The sequence below is a fragment of the Vidua chalybeata genome, chromosome 17 (assembly GCF_026979565.1).
Source record: "Vidua chalybeata isolate OUT-0048 chromosome 17, bVidCha1 merged haplotype, whole genome shotgun sequence".
Lineage (NCBI taxonomy): Eukaryota > Metazoa > Chordata > Aves > Passeriformes > Viduidae > Vidua > Vidua chalybeata.
The window spans coordinates 15047167-15057218 of NC_071546.1; the positions used below are offsets into that span (position 1 = coordinate 15047167).

The following is a 10052-nucleotide window of genomic DNA, read 5'->3' on the forward strand; positions in this document are numbered from 1 at the left end:
TAAACACAGATTTTAGCCCTGTTTCTCACACTGAAGCAAGATGAGACACATTTCTCCGTGCAACATTCCATGTGGAGAATTCCTGTTATTAGGTGGGAAGTGCAAAAATTTTATCAGGTCGAGACTTTATCGCCTTCACACCTGAGGAGGATCAGTCCCACATGCAGCTCTTGCTCCCTGGCATCCCCGTCCCTCCTGAGGGACGCTCCTCAGGCGGCTGTCCGGGCGGGCGCCGGAGCGCGCTGTGAGGGGAGCCGAGCGCCGAGGGAGAAGCGGCAGCTGTGGGACTGGGCGATTCTTGCGGGGGGAAGGAGGCGGAGCTCGGCTCCAGCCCCCGAGATGTACAGGGCGAAGAGCTGGGGCCGCGGGCTCCCTGCAGGCTTTCCCCTCCTTGGCTGCGCTTGGGCGGGAGCCCCCGGCAAGGGGCTGGGGGAGGCGCCTCGCAACAGATGGTTCAAGCCGGCTCCTGGCGCGGCCCGCATTGGCCAGCGGCGCGGGAAAGGGCGGGCGGGCGCGCCGCAGTGGCGGCTCCGCGGAGGGGGCGCAGCGCCCACAGCCCAGCTCGCTCGCCTCCCGCCGGGGTGCCGAGACCACCTCCGCTGCGGAACGTTGGTCGCCTCTCACGGCTCCAGCACCTGTGAGTGTCCGCCCGGCCAGGCTGCGAGTGGTGCCGCATCGACGCGCAGCCGGCCAGGGCCCCCGGGACTGCTCCGGCGGCGGGGCGTGAGGCCCTGAGGGCGCGAGGCCCGGAGGGCGCGGCTGCCGCCCGCGCTCGGGGCTGGGAGCCGGAGCTGCTGCCTCCTCCGGTCTAACCGGTACGCTGGGGAAACAGGGAAAAGCTGGGGGGATTCTCCCCGGGGTGGGAGACGGAATCCATGCCGGGGGAATTTTTATCACCTGTAGGTGAGGGGAAACCCCCACTCCCCTTTTCCCTTTATTCCAGCTTCATCGATGTAGGGCCACTTATAGTGAGTACTTACCGGGTTTCGGTCCTCGGGGCTCAGTGGGGGGCTGGGGACGGACTGTCAGGTGGGGAGCTGAGATGCAGGGGAAGTGACTTGCCCAAGGTCACTCCGTGAGACAGTGGCAAATAACGTCCTGTACTAAAAACTTCTGATTTCTAGCCCTGTGCTGGGCTTTTCAACAGCCCTGCAAGGAAGGGACCTGGCTATAGGACTTATATACATCTGGAAGTGGGGACTGTAATTAGCTACTTTTTTTTTTTTTTTTTTTTTTTAATTGTTGTTGCTGGTTTGTTTTAAAATCACGTATGGCTGTTAAAGCGTGCAGAGGTGGAGCATCTGTGTTATCTCCTTTGTTTTCTCCGACCTTCAGACATGTGAATGGAGGCATAAGTGATTATGTTTTTCTGTGACTAATGTTAAATTTAGTAGGAAATATATGGTAAAAATACTGTATTTTTTCCGAAACTTTTACCATGGCAGTAAATTGGTTTTTGTTTTTTTTTTTCCTATTGATAGTGAATGTCTTCTTATACCATCAGAGAGTTGTTGTGAAAAGCCCTTAAATTGGTTAAGTGGCAGCTGCATTCCAAAATTAATCTGCAGTGCAGTGGCTTTTTTTGCATGTAAGATATAAGGCATGATAAGCCATGCTTTTAGAACTTACGCACTAGAGTATAATGTGGTTGAGTTCTCCAAAGGATGCAACTGGAGTGTTTTTGTGCTAGCTATGTATGTAGCAATTCTCTTTCCTTCTTTCTCTTCTCTCCAAGAATAACTTCAGTGAGTTTGCATGAAGATATTCTGTAGCTTATCCCTGCTAATATTTAGTGTTTCTTTTGAATTTCTCATTATGTGAAAATAAAACTGACACCTATGAGTGTATTTTTTAGATTTAAAGTATTATTAGAGTAGTCAGAGTCAATCCTTTTCATAGATTTTAACTAATCCTTGCATTTCATAAAATGTTCTACAGCAGTGAAACTGAAAAGTTAAAATGTGCTGTTCAAAAGCTAAACTGTCCTTGCTACCATCTCAGCTAACCTTAGCTGCTCCTCTTGTTTTTTTGGGGGGCGAAGTGGGGTAGGGAAATGAAACATGAGAGAAGTTAAATGCTCAAAATGTTTGTGTAAGTAGGACAGCTTTATTTTTAATCTCTGTAAGGGAGTTTAGGTGAACTCTGTACACTCTTCAACACAAATCATGGAATTGAAGGCTAGGCTTCTGGTATCACAGGGTTTCCCTAGTGTGGACATTTTGTCATTTGAATTTGGAGGGGTTTGTAGGTGTTTGTTTTAGTCTCATTCAGAAAATAGAGTGTTAGTCTCAAATCCTTTATTGTTTTTTTTTTTTCCCTGGACTTGGATATTTGAAGAAAAAAAGACACTTTTAATTGTGCTTGTGTTTTGGCTATATATTATTTGATGGGCTTTTTTGGTGCTTTGTATTTGTTTTCTTTTTTTTTTTTTTTCCTTCAATAGATTCCTTGCTAGGAGTCTTATTTAGTGGAATTTCTAGCTGAAAGCGTTTGTCCATACTGCATAAACTCATTTGATTAGTTTCCCCTTTCAATACCAGCTTCTCCATCATTTCTTCTAAATGGATAGGAAAATGTTTGTAGTTGTTTTTTACCTAAGCAGCTTATATTATTTCATTAAACAAAATGTTAAGTTGTAATGGATGATGTTTTGCTCTGGCTATGTTTTTTTTTTTTTTTTTTTAAGAAAGTCTATGTATTTTACTATTGTGACTTCCTCTTGAGCATTTCTGTTATAAGGATCTCAGGTTGGAAGAGTTATGGTTGCTTAATTAATTAATTCCAACAGACTTGGTGATATCAAATTTGTAAATATAACTGATTTATAACTGATATATAAATGCGTAAGAGCCTTCTGTGTTGTGAGAGAGAAGGTGATAGAATAAAGCAAACACTTCTGCTGTGTAATAGAAATATGCATTTTTGAGATGATGGATTTAATATCTAATCTCAAGAAACTCTACAACTTGGTGCAAATTTATATTTTACCTTCCCTTCAAGATTGTTTTTAGAAGTAGTTAAGGAAGACTTATTCCATTTAGAAATGGCCAGCAACTTCTTTCAAGTTCCTGAAAGGAAAGCAATTGAATTGCCTGTCTTATTTGAAGATTTTAGGCAGCAGTCATTGTGAAGCACTGAAATTCCTGATCCCTGAGGTAGGAAGCCCTCTAAAGAATGTAGTTCTACTATGATCTGACAGTTCTGATAATCTCCGTAATTGAGTCATTGACTATGACTCTCCAACTTAATAGATTAAATCGCTGTATATAAGAACTTGTGATTTTGAGTAGTATTTGGGAAAGGAAGATTGTGCATCTAAAAGATGCTGAGTTGTGTCAGAAGCTGATGTTATTTTCAGTCTGGAAACTGAATAAGGAAAATACCTTATGGGTTTTTGGTATCTGGAAGTCCTGATCAATTGACCTTTTATATAGATTTTCTTAGATCTGCTTATAGATAAATTATTTTTCTTCTGGATTTTGTTTTTGTGGTTGAAGTATTAACAATGTGAAGTTCTTTATGCATCTTCTTTTGCAATTACCTGCATGTTACCCTAGAGTTTCTGCCTTTCAGTGGGCAGAAAGAACACAAGTCAAAAAGGACAAGAGTGTGTTTTGGGGTGGGGTTTTGCTCTGCTTTTATAATTTTAATATAAGGATCCCAAACACATTTTACTTCTGTGACTGAAATATGTTGTCTGGGAAATTGCAGCTTGCTTCTAAGGAAAGTTAAGGTACCAAAATCCTAAGAACTAAAGTTTCAATATTTTTCCAACAACAGTTAATTGGTAGGTGCATGATAAGAAGACTAGTACTTAATTTTTTATTTTCCCATGTATTACAGTACAGCACCATTTGAAGGATTTCCTAAAAAACTGGACTCCTTTATGTCATCCATTCTTTATCGGAGGGAGAAGTAGTCAGTGTGGAAGACTTGAGTGGTTTAGAGAAAAATTATATGTTTTTGCTCTTCAAAAGCTTTTTTTCATAGGTAATATGTGCAGAGACAAATTATTTTACAAAATGTAACTTAGTTATGCATACGGAAGTGTGAGACAGTACAGTTGCTATCAAAGTCAACACTGCAGTGTGTCTTCTTCCTTCTAATTCACTGGGTAAATCTTCATCTCTTGTTGGATATCTAGCAGTATCATGATTCAGTGGTGTCTGTGGTCCAGTTGGGTCTTCCAGCTGTTCCAGATCCTAGCACACTGATGAAAGTGGAGGCATTTGTAAGAGTAGATAAATGAGTTCTAACTAGTACATCTAAATCTCTAGCTAATGTTCTGTCTTTAGTCACACTTGTTTGATAGTCTAAGATCAAAGGAATCATTAAAAATTCTATTAAATTACCTTGCCTGTGATATTTGCTTGGGTTATCTTCTTGGTACTGTCTGCTGGAGAGCAGACTTGCAACCAGCGGACTTTAGATACAGTACAAGACCCTGTAGATTCTGTAGCTGTTCACAGTATGATATTAATGGTGTTAAATTAGTCATATCAGCAATATTAATTGATTTTTTAAATTCAAATGGTGACATTTGTTTGGTAAAACGATCGTTAAACATGTGCAAACATCCTATGTGCAGTAAAAGATCTTTGGGCCCTGACAAATGGTAAATGAGGAAATTACAGGTTGTAGAAAAATGTAAGTATTCTTTTGGAAGTTGTTCTATGGCAAGACAAAAATATTCCTCTCTAAACAAAAGAGGATTCATTTTCACCTCCATAAAAAAAGCTGGAGACTGTTCTACATAATACCGGTGTTGGTGTTTTCCTTTCAGGCACTGCTGTTGAATTGGAATTTGTCCTGCTAGGCAAGTAGTCCAGCACTTCACTCTAGAAAAGTGGTGTAGTTTCAATTTGCTCCTCTTGTAATCTTCTTGAAAATTTTGAGACTGTCTTTTAGTTGTTAACAGTTTTAGTTCACTTATTAAGTCCTTTTCCATCAGATGGCTAACTGTAATACTAACTTACATGTTAAGTTGGTGACTGCATTAACCATGGCTTTAGGGAAGGCCTTTAGGGAAAGGCTGAATCTAGTTTCAGATAATCCTTGTGATTTTTACTCTTCCTGTCTCAAGTAGAGTAAGGATTCGTAGTTTCACATTGGGAGTACTAACATCGCTAGCTACAGACCATAAAAGCTTCAACAATGTGATGCATTTAGAGTAGCTTATTACCTAGTATAATTTATAAGTATATTTTATATATACTTCTGCACCACTGTTCTAAAGTGTGACTGAGTACTGTATTTCAGCCAGTGCCATTTATCTCATTAAAGGTACAGCTGAAGTTACTGTGCTATCAAACAATAAAACTAAACTGTGAGTTCATCCTGCTGTTATCTTGTAATATGGCTGTAGTTTGCAAAGAACCGGACAGCCTTAATAGTAAGTAGTTTTCAAAATTACAAAAATAACTTTCAGATACCTTGATAATTTTTTGCCAGTTCTTGTAAGAATGAAGATGTTACAATTAAAGCAATTAAAAGAACAGTTATATTAAATTTTAAAAAGATTAAGTATTACTGGAAGTTATAACTTTTAACTATCAAAAATATTCTGTGACTACTGTGGTGGACAAAGCTGAGTTAGTCCCTTGCTTTAATTACACGTGTGAAGACGTTTAATGGGGACTATGTAGTAAGGAAGTTTTATATCAGAAGCAGAGAACACTAAATTTGAGCTCTTGATTTACATGTTAGTGTATGCTAAGCAGCTTCCTCCTTTTCTAGTGTGTAGTTAGGTGCTATTTTGCATTACTAAATAAACACACTTTAGGCAGCCTCTTAGAGCAAGATAGGTGGCGCTGAGCACCTAACATCCATTGGAAACCACTGTTGCAAAGTGGTTTTGATTTAAAACAAACCTAAACCAAGGTCAGATTTTTCCAGTGTGCTGATTATCCTTGTAGACATGTGCGCATAGCAACATAAATTGAAATATCTCATTGGCACTGGTGTGTAGCACATATGTCACTAATCCTAATGAATGCAGTGTAGCTATGTGGTGTAGTATTCAACAAATTTTTCAATTGTGCTTTTGAATTAGAAAAAAAAACCCAAATCAAACCTGAAATAAAATTTGAAAGCATCATAGAATAAGGACAATTAAATGTCTTTCAAATCTCTGGTCTCTGTGTTTAAAAAAAATCTGCTCTGGATTTACCTCAGTGACTCAGTTAATGTGACTCTTGATCATAGTCTTAATTTTTATTTTCTGGTGAGAAAAGTCTCACAATTAGAAGATCAGGATTTTAAAACACTGAACCACAACATGCCAGTTTTTATATTCTTGATTTCTGCTATTTCCTATCCCTTTCTTATATGCTGTGAGAAAATTAACTGTCTAGTTTTGATTTATTTTGCACAACACAAACTAAGCTTATTAAGTTCAAGTCAATTAAAATGAATGTTTGAGCTTCCCAGAAAATTGTATTTTTCAATCCTGTGCTTCACTATTCTGACAAGCTGAAGAAATGTTTCCAGTAGAGGAATCAATCAGAAGAAATGAATCATCATCTGTGGGGAGATGAGGGGGGAAAAAAAGGCAAAAATAATGTCTATAAATTAATTTACCTTTGAGTGAACTTCTGCTACCTCTAGAAAGTTTATAACCTAGAATAGACCCTGATACTGCAAAACAATATTCAAATTGTTTGTTGTATTCACCTTCTGTACTTTGCTGACACAGAAGGGAAGATCATCAGCTGCAGAAGTAGCTTCCTTCGAACCTTTGATTCCAGATTCTGTTCCTGTTTTACAGTAGCCTTAGGAAGAGTGTCTGATTCCTCTTGGTAAATGTGTTTCCAGTGTTGCACTGTGTTCTGAAGGAAATAGTTCAGGTTTACTTTTTCTATTATATTGTCACTAAAGAAAAAACTGTTACATTTGTTCTGTGTTATCTTCTTTCCTTTGTTAGCATGCATTCTGTAGAAACCACTAACAGAGAAGTTACTGTACTTCAAGTGGAAACCTCTGCAGAAGATGTCAGCTATTTGTGGTGGGAGCCTTAAATGGAGTTTCAAGGTGAAATTATTTACTGCAGATAGGAACTTCTTGTTTTATTTCTAAAGTAGGATTTAATCATGATCTTACAGGAATCATATTCATGGTGTGTAAGTTGCAGAAAATGCAAGGCTGAGCTAACAATCACTTCAAGTGCAATATTCTTGTGATCTGTCTCAAGACAGATCAAGTACTTGAGTACCTTGATTTTTCTTTCATTCTTTAGAAAAACTTCTGTGACATATTTGAAGTAGTTAGTCTCTTTAAATGACAGAAAAGATGAGAGAGCATGCTGCAGTAGCCATTTTCCTAGCTATGTTCATGTTTACATAGTTGAGGGGCATATTATTATCCATTTCTATCTTACTAAATAGGCCAAGGATGTTGCATATCTGTTTCAAGACCTTATTTTGGGCTGGTTTTATAAGCAATATTATCATGCATGTACTGAAGGTGGTGAAAACCTATTTTGAGCAATGGAGTACCTCAGTTTGTATCAGCAGAAATTGGAAAATAACTTGGCGTGTATTTCATTGGTCTACTTAAAAAATGCCTGTTTAAGAATCTCAGAAGTAAAGATAGTACTGGGCCACTGCAGATGAGTAATGCCCTGGCCTTATCCAATATTCTTATTCTCATATCAAGGCAGTTACAGTGAACTGTCAAGCTCAGTGGTTTATCTCTTGTTGCAGCTGATAATAGGCACTTTAGCATGTAACAAGAATACAGATATAAAGAGGTATGATACTGAGAAGTCCCCATCACTCAGCAAGTTCTACAAGTTGTACTGGGTTTACAATTGTCACAATTAGTAACCCTTGCTGGAATTTCTTTGCCTATAAATGCATGTTTTCACTAAATTGAACCCGTATTACTGTTTTAACAATTCTTGACAATTTATATTTGGATTGCACTTTTCACAAAGATTTTTGAAGCGTTCTTCTGGGTGGTAGTTTGCAGTTTTGAGCTCTTTGAGTATGGATCAGTAAGGTGATATGAAGAGAAAGGAACTAACTTGAAGATATGTGCATAAGTATGACTAGAATAAGATTGTTTCAGAAAAAAAGACAGCTGAAAAAGAGGAAATTGGTAGAAAAATGGCATGTTGAAAGATAGCATTTCCAATGAAAGAAAACACCTAATGATTCTCTGTGACTTAGTTTTTAAAAAACAGTAAGACTTGTTAATTTAAAACTATATTCTAAGTCCCATGTAAACTTTGTATTCAGAAGGAGCAGCGTTTAGAATTGCTTATCTGATGACCTCTGAATGTGTTTGGCATATTGTGAAGGTTATTGTGTTAAGTTGGAATATGGTAAGGATTTCTTTGACTCTTAGTAGGCACTTACTAAACTAATTTCCCAGGAAGCCTTTTATGGGTTGGTTTACTACTATATTGTAAAAAGATGTCTCAGGAGTATAGTAACATTTAGCTGACTATAAATTTTAGATGTTATTGAACATTCCACATCATCTGTTGGAGGATGGGGGGAAACAAATTCCAAACAATGACACTAAAGCACATAGTGTGGAAACCATATTGTACTGGGGGGTTGTAGCAGTGCGGGGCTTTAGATGGTGGAAGCTGCTACCTGTTTCCAAATAAGCATCTCCTGTGAAAAGCTGTTTGGGTGGGCATTCAGGCAAAGCAGTCAAGTCCACACACACCACACTCACCACAGCTAGCTCAGCAAAGAGAGGCAAGAAAGGCCTTTTGTATGATAAGTTCCAGCAAAGGTTTATTCCAGCACGCCGAAGGGGAATCGGGGACGAAAGACCTGGCCGTGTGTTGTGCACAAGGTTAAGTAGGGGTCAGCGGCCAATGGTCTGAGGGCACGGGGGCGGCACAAAGGGCAGGGCAAAGGGCATTGGCCTACAGGGAAGACAGGGCCAGCCACCAGGGATATCGCAACCAATGAGGAAACAGGGAAAGGAGAAACCACAGGAATTAGGAACATATGGGGAACGTAAACTGGGGTGGATCACAGTGTTCCCAGGTTCCATGGGGAAGTCTTTTTTTTAAGCCTAGGTCGAGACTCTATGGTATATTCTTCCAGGCCAAGGCCCTGGGGATTTCTGTGAGGGGTTCAAAGGATTCCACAGGGGATGATTTGCTTGGTGGGTCTTCTGATATCTAAATGGTATTATGTTTTGTGTCATCTGCTCTAGAAACCCTGTGCTGCAGAAATTGTATGTTCATGTGACTATGAAGCTAGACTGAATAGTGCTATGGAATGGAGTTTAGTTAAATGCTGATTTTTTTTTTTTTTTCCTTCAGTTCTGATCTTGATGCAAGTTTTGGCAGGAGAACTCATGAGCCACGTTTCTGAAGCTCTGCATGAAGTGAAGAAAAGTATTAGGTTTATAAGTTACCAATGCATGTGCTAGATGTCTCTGAATTCTAGGAAGCCACACACTTGTAATAAAAATTTTACTGCAGAGAATTAAAGGTCTTGAAGTCCTTGCTTAATTCTGTTTATTGTTTTATTCTATCTAATCCTGTTTCAAGGTCTTAAGATCAATCTACTTTAAAAAAGTAAATTGACCCCACTGGTTTGAAATACATTATACAGGATTCTTGATAATTCATGCAGTCTTTCAAAACCCTCTTCTTTAGTGCAGACTGATGCATATCTGTAGGGAACAAACAGGTTCTAAATGTTTATTTAGTATTGCCAATTCTTGCAGCATTTGGGCTATTGGGCTTCTCATGTTAGAGCTGCTGAGGTATGTTGTTCATAAGAGACTGTATTGGGACAAAATACTTATATATGTTATTTAGGTGCTGATGAAACTCATTAAAACCTGATGTTTTGGCTTTTTCTTAACCCACATGACTTTTTTTTTTAAGGCTTGTGTATTGACTACTTTCTTGCCAACCCTGTTTTGGAGGAAAAACTTAGATGTTAAATATACAGTATTTGTGCATGTATTTGAATACTTAGATTCAGAACCATTTAAGTTGTATGCATGTGTGTGTAGATGCTGTAGTTTGATTCATCAAAATAATATGACATCAGTTAAAAGTGGTGTGAATCATGACA

At 39.0% G+C, this 10052-nt stretch overlaps 1 long non-coding RNA gene across 1 annotated transcript; it reads left to right on the plus strand.

The window, feature by feature from the left end:
• Positions 1 to 316: 316 nt before the first annotated feature.
• On the plus strand, positions 317 to 9730 carry LOC128796819 (uncharacterized). The gene is made up of 3 exons (XR_008433905.1): positions 317 to 815; positions 6923 to 7029; positions 9287 to 9730. It is a non-coding gene; the product is annotated as an uncharacterized LOC128796819 (long non-coding RNA).
• Positions 9731 to 10052: the final 322 nt, after the last annotated feature.